This window comes from Bombina bombina, chromosome 12 (assembly GCF_027579735.1).
Source record: "Bombina bombina isolate aBomBom1 chromosome 12, aBomBom1.pri, whole genome shotgun sequence".
Lineage (NCBI taxonomy): Eukaryota > Metazoa > Chordata > Amphibia > Anura > Bombinatoridae > Bombina > Bombina bombina.
The window spans coordinates 84,409,492-84,419,323 of NC_069510.1; positions in this window are offsets into that span (position 1 = coordinate 84,409,492).

Genomic DNA, 9,832 nt, shown 5'->3' on the forward strand with positions numbered 1-9,832 from the left:
CCCGAAAGAGAATCTTTACCATAGGACAAAAGGTGTTAGTACTTAAGCCGGTGAAGACAGACAAATTGCAGGCGTCCTGGCAGGGCCCCTACCAGATCGTAGAGAAAAGGGGAGACACCACTTATGTGATAGCTAGCTGCCACGACAACAATCTTAGAAAGACATTCCATGTAAACATGCTCAAGGAATATTTTGAGCGACCAGAGAACGTGACGGCCGTATGTTGTTCCCCTCAGGAAGGCCCCGACAGTCTACCCATTCCAGACCTATTAGAGAAGAGTCTCCCCACAGGTATAGTGGCTCAGGTTCAGATAGGAGACCGACTTAGCCCCACTGAAAGGGAGCAGCTCAACCAACTCCTACAGTCCAAACACCTCACCTTCTCCCCGAAGCCAGGGTACACTACTTTAACCACCCACCAGGTAGATACTCCGGGACAAGCTCCCTTGCGCCAGGCTCCGTACCGAATCCCCGAAGCAGTTAGGATAGGAATGAAGAAGGAGATCGATGAGATGCTCCAACTCAGGGTAATTGAGCCCTCCGATAGTCCCTGGGCCTCCCCAGTTGTCTTGGTGCCCAAGAAAGATGGGACCACCCGGTTCTGCGTAGACTATCGGAGGCTCAATGAAAAGACCGTGACGGACGCTTACCCTATGCCCAGGGTAGACGAGCTACTCGATCGTATAGCCAGGGGAAATTACCTGACCACTATTGACCTCTGCAAAGGTTACTGGCAGATTCCCCTGGCCCCGGAGGCTATCCCCAAGTCGGCATTCGTCACCCCATTCGGCTTATATCAGTTTAGGGTAATGCCGTTTGGGATGAAGAATGCCCCAGCTACATTCCAGCGCTTGGTGGATAGGCTCCTGGATGGCTTCCAGAGTTTTGCTTGCGCCTACCTGGACGACATAGCGATCCACAGTGAGTCATGGGAGGACCACTTAGCTCACATAGGAATGGTTCTGGATCAGATCCGGGCTGCTGGCCTGACTCTGAAGCCAGAAAAATGCCACTTTGGGATGGCCGAGGTACAGTACCTGGGTCACCGGGTGGGGTGTGGAAAGCAGCGACCAGAGCCGGCCAAGATAGAAGCTGTCGCCAATTGGCCCACCCCCATCACTAAGACTCAGGTCCTAGCCTTCCTGGGCACGGCAGGGTACTATAGACGGTTCGTACCAGACTACAGCACACTTGCCAAACCCCTGACTGACTTGACCAAGAAGAACTTACCTCGACAGGTCCTGTGGTCTCCCCACTGTGAAACGGCTTTCCAGGCTCTCAAAAATGCTCTAATTAACGCTCCTGTCTTGGCGGCTCCAGCCCTTAACAAACGTTTTATCGTCCATACAGATGCTTCCATGTTCGGGCTGGGAGCCGTCCTCAGCCAAGTAGGCGAAGATGGAGGGGAGCATCCAGTTGCCTACATCAGCCGGAAGCTCCTGCCCCGCGAAGTCAGCTATGCAGCGGTCGAAAAGGAGTGTTTGGCTTTGGTGTGGGCATTAAAGAAATTGACTCCCTATTTATATGGGCAGGAGTTCACTCTGGTCACCGACCATAACCCGTTGGTGTGGCTGAACCGGGTCTCTGGAGATAATGGCAGGCTATTACGTTGGAGTTTATCGTTGCAACCCTTCAATTTCACCATTACTTACAGACCTGGGAAACAGAATGGCAACGCCGACGGGTTGTCCAGACAAACCGACCTCAGCCCCGCATAACCAGCGGTCTGGACAGCCTTAGTCTGCCCCGAAAAGGGGTCAGACCGTGTCTGCCAGAGTGTTCCACAGAAAGGGAGCACTGTTACAGAAGCATTAGTTATTTTGTTGTGAAGAAACTTATTTCCCAGCAGCAATGCCTGAACCAGCCAAGCCAGCGCCTAAGAAGGGCTCCAAGAAAACTGTAACAAGTATCATTTCATAAAGGGTTAACTCTGTTCAGTTTTGAGAAAACTATTTTCTGAGGCAGGTTTCCTAGCATATTGTGTACTGTAATTAAGTTTGTGATAAGCATTCACTGCTAGGTGATAAGAAGGACTCAATTGTTTTCTTGTGTGTACTTGTTATCTGCGGTGGCCTGTCCAAGGGCTTTGTCTAAATGTGTGATGGGGGATTTTATGCTTCCCCCCCTGGGAGTGCCCTGTGTGCATGTAACCTAAATAAAAAGCAGGCTGGGCATCCCAGTCCTCAGTTCTTGGTTGTCCCTCAATCGCAGCGTTGACTCGTTTTTGTGGGCAGAAGGGTATCCTAGCTGTACTACAGCTAAGGGGGATTATTCTACATTTGCGAGACTCATATAGAATACTATGGAAAGCAGTTTCTCCCCTCTTCAGCAATAGGAATCCAGGCTACTAAGCGGTCCATCTCTCAGCGAGACTAAGGGTAACCGTAACACCATCACTTGCCCAAAGTCCACAAATCCCTGACAGAAGTCAGGGGTCGTCCAATAGTTAGTGGCATAAACTCACTGTTGGAACATGTGTCACAATGGGTTGATAGTATTCTACAACCACTTGTACAGAATCTACATAGTTACATCCGGGACACCAAAGATGTAATAACGATTCTAGACAAATTAAAGTGGAACAGTGCTTGTTATAAATGGGCTACTATTGATGTAGTAGCATTGTACTCCTCGATCCCTCACGAGGAGGGTCTAACAGCAGTTGTTGTTTTTTCTGGAGCGCTACTCTGACTTTTCTATGGATTTTCGGTGCTTTATACTTAGAGTACTAAAGTTTTTGCTTACCCATAACTATTTTTCATTTGAGGACAGATTCTATCTCCAAAGACGTGGGACAGCTATGGGGGCCAAGTTTGCCCCCTCCTATGCCAACCTTTTTATGGGTTGGTGGGAGCTGTCCCACGTCTTTGGAGATGGAAATCCCTACAGACATTTGATTTGTTTTTATGTTCGTTTCATAGACGATCTATTACTTGTATGGGAAGGGAGTACACTGCAGTTTACATCCTTCGTGGCGTATCTGAACTCCAATAACATTGGTATTAAGTTCACCCACGAACTAAGTGTAAGCGAAATAAACTTTTTAGACATCACTATCAAAGGTACAGATGATGGAAAGGTACTTACTGAGATTTTTAGGAAACCCATTGCAGGGAACACTCTCCTCCATGCGAGTAGTTGTCACCCAAGGCATGTACCTTATGCGGTAGCCAAGGGACAATTTACTAGGGTTAAACGCAATTGCACACTACCCTATAAATATGCAGAACAATCAAAGGAGTTGACAAACAGACTTAAGAGTAGGGGATATACCTCCCATGTCATAAAAAAAGCAAGAAATCAGGTTGATGAGCTTGATAGGATGCAAACTTTGGATACAACTAGGAATGTTCATAATACATCTGAGGGACAACACAAAGGAGTAACCTTTGTTACAGAATACAGTCAGGAATACCAGGACATTTGCAGAATAGTGAAAAAACATTTTTCTTTTCTCGCTGCGGATGACAAACTAGAGAATTGTGTCTCCCAAGGACTGCGGTGCTCCTATAGAAAAACAAGTACTCTAGGTAATGTGTTGTCACCATCAGTCTTGCCCAAAACCGACACACGACAGAGCTCCTGGCTTACACATAGGGGAATCTTCAAATGTCACAATAAATGTAGGGTATGTGAATTTGTTCTCCCTGCAGATAACATCAAGTCTGAGGTGACAGGTGAAAGGTTCCCCATACAAACATGTCTAAAGTGCACCTCCACATATGTGGTTTATGTCCTCAGTTGTACCCACTGTCATTTACAGTATGTGGGGCTCACCACAACAGAGGTGAAGGTCCGCATACGAAATCATTTGTCGACTATACAGGCAGGAACGGCATCTACACCTTTGGTGCAGCATTTTGCTAAACATCATCGTAGTAGTGTCAATACACTGAAATGGCAGGCTATTGAAAGAGTTACCTGTCCCCCTAGGGGAGGAGATAGGTTGCTGCAAAAGAGGGAAATGTTTTGGATTTTCAGACTCCAGACAGGTGTACCTACTGGCCTGAACTCTGAGTATGACCTAATTAATTATTGGCAATGATTCTTTGAGCCTTAGGTCTTCATTCCCTCTCCTGCGGCGCCTGACTCAATCCCCTCCAACCCAGTAATTTTGTAATTTTGCAATACTGCAATTCTGTGACTTTGTGTCTTTAGCTATTCCCTTTTATACAATATAAAGCTATTCCTAGTCTACATTTCCTTTGTGGGCTAGGTATTTATCGGCTACATCACTGCAATTTCCACAAGGAGTAAAACATTAAGAGACGCCAATGCATTGGAAGTTTTATGTCATTTGAACTCCATTCTCATTACTGTATCAATATATATGCTATAAGTATTTATGCAGTGCCCATATAACACACAATACACCATAAAATTACTATAGTAAGTTCTGTAAATAAACATTAGGCTCCCTCTCCTTCTAGTTAAGTATATTAGCATGTCCCCAGTCTAGTATTTGACAGATTATGATCAGGAGGCTGAATAGGGAATATTTATATTTTCTATTCATTTATTACATATTAAGTCTTTGATGATTTTATAACGTTTATAACGTTTTTTGCCACCATTTATATCAATACAGTACAACTGTTATTTACAGCCCACTATAATGTCATGTAAACTGTTCCTGTGACTTTATATATATGTATTGTTTTATATTGTATTGTATTCTAATGGTTAAATAATTTGGCCGGTTGTCAGTTATTCCACGTAGTGTGCATATATGCGATTCTTTGCATACTTCAATGTAATATTTAAGACCTTCTTATTAGCTTTCATTAGATTATTTTCTGTCATATATGTTTGTATTCATTTTTACTTGATTTGGAATGGTGACAGGTTCAATGTAATAGATAATTTCTAATTGAAATATAGTATTTCTCTGTTAAAGTACTCAAAGAGTTAAAACAGCGACACAATGTGTAACTTTGTTTTTACCCTATCAGGGTGATCCTGGTGCTTTTTAAGGTACGCAGGTGCAAAGTCCAGTAGCTATGATTACGGCCCCTGGCCGAAACATGTTAGCGGACTAAATGTTGTGTATGCATTTGTGGCTTTTCCTGGAGTGTTTTTACTATTGATGTTCTAATAAAGACTCTTTGCTTTTAAGACCGCTGCTAGCAACTTTCTTTCTACTTTATATATATATATATATATATATATATATATATATATATATATATATATATATATATATATATATATATAGTATAGTATAGTATATGTATATATACAGTGGATATAAAAAGTCTACACACCCCTGTTAAAATGTCAGGTTTCTGTGATGTAAAAAAATGAGACAAAGATAAATCATTTCAGAACTTTTTCCACCTTTAATGTGACCTATAAACTATGCAACTCAATTAAACAAGAAACTGAAATCTTTTAGGTAAAGGGAAATAAAAATCTAAAATAATATGGTTGCATAAGTGTGAACACCCTTTTATAACTGGGGATGTAGCTGTGTTCAGAATTAAGCAATCACATTCAAAATCATGTTAAATATGTCGTGAGTGAGCTCGTCTCAGGTGCAGTAATAAAGAGGTACAGACCAGATATTTATCAAACAAGGGCTCACCTCAGGAGAGGTAATCTTTATTACACTGTTGCAACAGTGTCCCAGAACAAAAAACAGCAATGCAAGACTAACACATTTTCATATACATGCATTTTTATACTATTACAGTAACTTACAAAGCAGAGAGCTAATTGGCTGATAATGATTGGCCAATAAATCTCACGTGATTAGTGGTTACTAGGAAAGGGAGAAAAAAAAACAGGTCCTCTATGTTAAAATTTGGGAGATATATTTTCTTGAAATGTGACCAGAGGCTAGTTGGCGAATTGGATTGAGAAGTTGATACTGTACAGAGAAGCCTTGGATTTTACCTTGAGTTTCAGATATTTAGAAAACGATGTATGGGAGAAGCCATAACTTTAAGATGTACTGATACATACTTATTAGGCTAAAAGTAAGTTGTTAAAGATACATCACCTATTGGAAAATACAGAAGTAATATATCTGCAGTTTCAGAGAAGAGTTCAGTAAAAGAAAAGGAAAAGTTTGGTTAAACATATAAAATAATGAAAATATAATAAGCAGCTCATAACAAATAGGAGTCAATACACACCTGTCATCATTTAAAGTGCCTCTGATTAACCCCAAATAAAGATCAGCTGTTCTAGTAGGTCTTTCCTGACATTTTGTTAGTCGCATCCTACAGCAAAAGCCATGGTCCGAGCTTCTAAAGCATCAGAGGGATCCCATTGTTAAAAGGTATCAGTGAGGAGAAGGGTACGAAAGAATTTCCAAGGCATTAGATATACCATGGAACACAGTGAAGACAGTCATCATCAAGTGAAGAAAATATGGTGCAACAGTGACATTACCAAGAACTGGATGTCCCTCCAAAATTGATGAAAAGACAAGAAGAAAACTGGTCTGGGAGGCTGCCAAGAGGCCTACAGCAACATTAAAGGAGCTGCAGGAGTATCTGGCAAGTACTGGCTGTGTAGTACATGTGACAACAATCGCCCGTATTCTTCATATGTCTGGGCTATGGGGTAGAGTGGCAAGACGGAAGCCTATTCTTACAAAAAAAAAACATCCAAACCCGGTTAAATTTTGCAAAAACACATCTGAAGTTTCCCAAAAGCATGTTGCAAAAGGTGTTCTGGTCTGATGAAACTAAAGTTGAACTTTTTGGCCATAATTCCAAAAGCTATGTTTGGCGCAAAAACAACACTGCATATCACCAAAAGAACACCATACCCACAGTGAAGCATAGTGGTGTCAGCATCATGCTTTGGGGCTGTTTTTCTTCAGCTGGAACTGGGGTCTTAGTCAAGGTAGAGGGAATAATGAACATTTCCAAATACCAGACAATATTGGCCAAAACCTTCAGGCTTCTGCTAGAAAGCTGAACATGAAGAGGAACTTCATCTTTCAGCATGACAACGACCCAAAGCATACATCCAAATCAACAAAGGAATGGCTTCACCAGAAGAAGAGCCCATAACTGAATCCAATTCAAAATCTGTGGGGTGATCTAAAGAGGGCTGTGCTGTGCACAGGAGATGCCCTCACATTCTGACAGATTTAGAGTGTTTTTGCCAAGTCAAGATGTGCCATGCTGAAAAACTCATACCCAAAAAGACTGAGTGCTGTAATAAAATCAAAAGGTGCTTCAATAAAGTATTAGTTTAAGGGTGTTCACACTTATGCAACCATATTATTTTAGATTTTTATTTTTATTTCCCTTTACCTAAAATATTTCAGTTTGTTTTTCAATTGAGTTATACAGTTTATAGGTCACATTAAAGGTGGAAAAAGTTCTGAAATGATTTATCTTTGTCTCATTTTTTTACAAATCAGAAACCTGACATTTTAACAGGGGTGTGTAGACTTTTTATATCCACTGTATGTGTATATATATATATATATATATATATATATCAAAGAAAACGGCAGGCACTCTCCGTGTTATTAACACCATAATTTTAATCCATAGTAGTGACGTTTCAGGGTTTTACCCCCGTCTTTAGACTTATATATATATAGGTGTGTGTGTATATATATATATATATATATATATATATATATGTGCGTGTGTGTATATGTGTATATATATATATATATAAACGAATATCCCAATGAATGGAATCATGAAATGTATAGAAACTAAAAAAATACTGACAACACTTGTCAGTATTATTTTTCTTTAAATTATGTTTAAGGGTTAAATACCTCTAGCACGCTGGAGAGACGCGCTAACCTGGTCCTCCCTTCACAGAGCCCAGCCGCACTAATGAGAGGCTTAGCATGGGGGCTCCCAGGGTCTGCACTAAAGAAGAAGCCTCCTATTAGCGAGGCCAGGGTTATGGGAAAAAGAGGACCAGGTTAGCGCAGCTCTCTAATGCGCTAAAGGTAAGTATAAAGCTACAGATGAACTTTTAACCTGTGGAACATTTACATTGATTTAACGAACATAAACATAAATGTTCTGGGCTACCGACAGAGTTCTATCGACTTCTGCAAGCACGTCTCTCACATCTTAACGAAACTTTACAATACTTATTTATAAGAAAACACCATACCTTCACAAAACTTTTCTTCAGCCCACTTCACTCTTATCCCCAAACCAGGCAAAGACCACACACTTCCGGAGACCTACTGCCCCATTTCCCTACTCAATTCTGACTATAAAATCCTCATGAAGATTCTGGCAAATCACTTAAAGACCTTACTCCCTTCTCTCCTACATACCGATCAAACAGGCTTTGTTTTCAAACGCATATCAGTTGTGAACCTACACAAAGTACTCCAGGTCATTAACCACTACTGGGCCTTAGGGAGGGGTGGTGGGGCAAAGGGGACTCCTGGGGCCTTCCTGTTGTCATTTGACGCAGAGAAGGCCTTTGATCATGTTGAGTGGCCCCAATTACTTCACACCATGCAATGTTTTAATTTTCAGTGCCCTTTCTTAGAAATAATTTGTAAGATATACACACAACCGATAGCACGTATACTGGTCAATGGTATATTTTCACCTGACTTCCTCCTACAATGGGGAACTCAGCAGGGTTGCCCACTATCTCCCTTACTCTTTGATATTGCCCTGGAAGCACTAGTGGTCAAACTTAGGCAAATTTTCCCAGGCATCAATATCCAAGGAACTATTATCCAGATAGCCTACTACGCAGATGACATGCTGCTCTTTGTTGACAAGCCAAATAGATATGTCCCCCACAACCTACAGACAATATCAGACTTTGGTAGCTTCTTGGGCTATAAAATTAACACGTCAAAGTCTGAGATATTGTGGCTAAACATACACCTGCACTTACCCTACAACTACCCATTTGTGGAAGCCCAAAACACACTGACATATCTGGGTAATCATTTGCACAAAACCCACATAAAATATATGATTTAAATATCTCCAATGTGCTACCTTGGTTGCTCAATTACAGGGTTGGATGAACCTTCCCCTGGGCTTATTTTCTTGATCAAGATGGCCATCTTACCCAAGGTTTTATATCCACTTCTTTCCTTGCCTTTCCTTATGACCAAGAAGGATTTAACATCTCTATCTAAAGCTTTTAACACCTTTATCTGGAAGGAAAAGAAAACTAGCATAGCAGCAGACAAATTACAACTTCCATACCTAAGTGGAGGGCTAAGCCTTCCAAACTTAAAACTATATAATTGGACAGCCTTAATTAGATTGGTTGCAGATTGGCAGCTAAACACATTGCACTTTTGGGATGTGCAACTCGAGGAATCAGTGGTTGCACCACTAGCTTTACCATATTTGCCTTATGCCCCTCTTAGAAACATTTCACCCCATATCAAAGATAATCCTCTATATAGGGACCCCCTAGAAGTCTGGCATTTGACATTTAGATACTTAAAAATAAAATACCCTGGCCTACACCCAAATTCATTCCAATAGTGGGAAACAAGGAGTTCCCGACAGGAAATGCCTCGGCCATTTCATTCTTGGAAACACCTTGGAATCAGAAAAATAGGGGAAGTATTAGATCCATTATTACACACGGTGAAAACCTTCCAAGAAATACAGAGACAATTCAACATCCCTAGCAAAGACTTTTACACTTATCTTCAACTTAGTCACTATATCAATGACCTACAGAGAAAAACCCCCCAGAGTTTTGGCAATCCTCTCCCTTCTCTATCTCACACACATTATTTTGAATGGGGATATTTTCATCCTCTGAATTTTATAAACGACTGCTAAAACAAAAAGAAATGATCATACAGACTAAAATACAAGAAGGGATCACTCCACTGACCTCGACACAC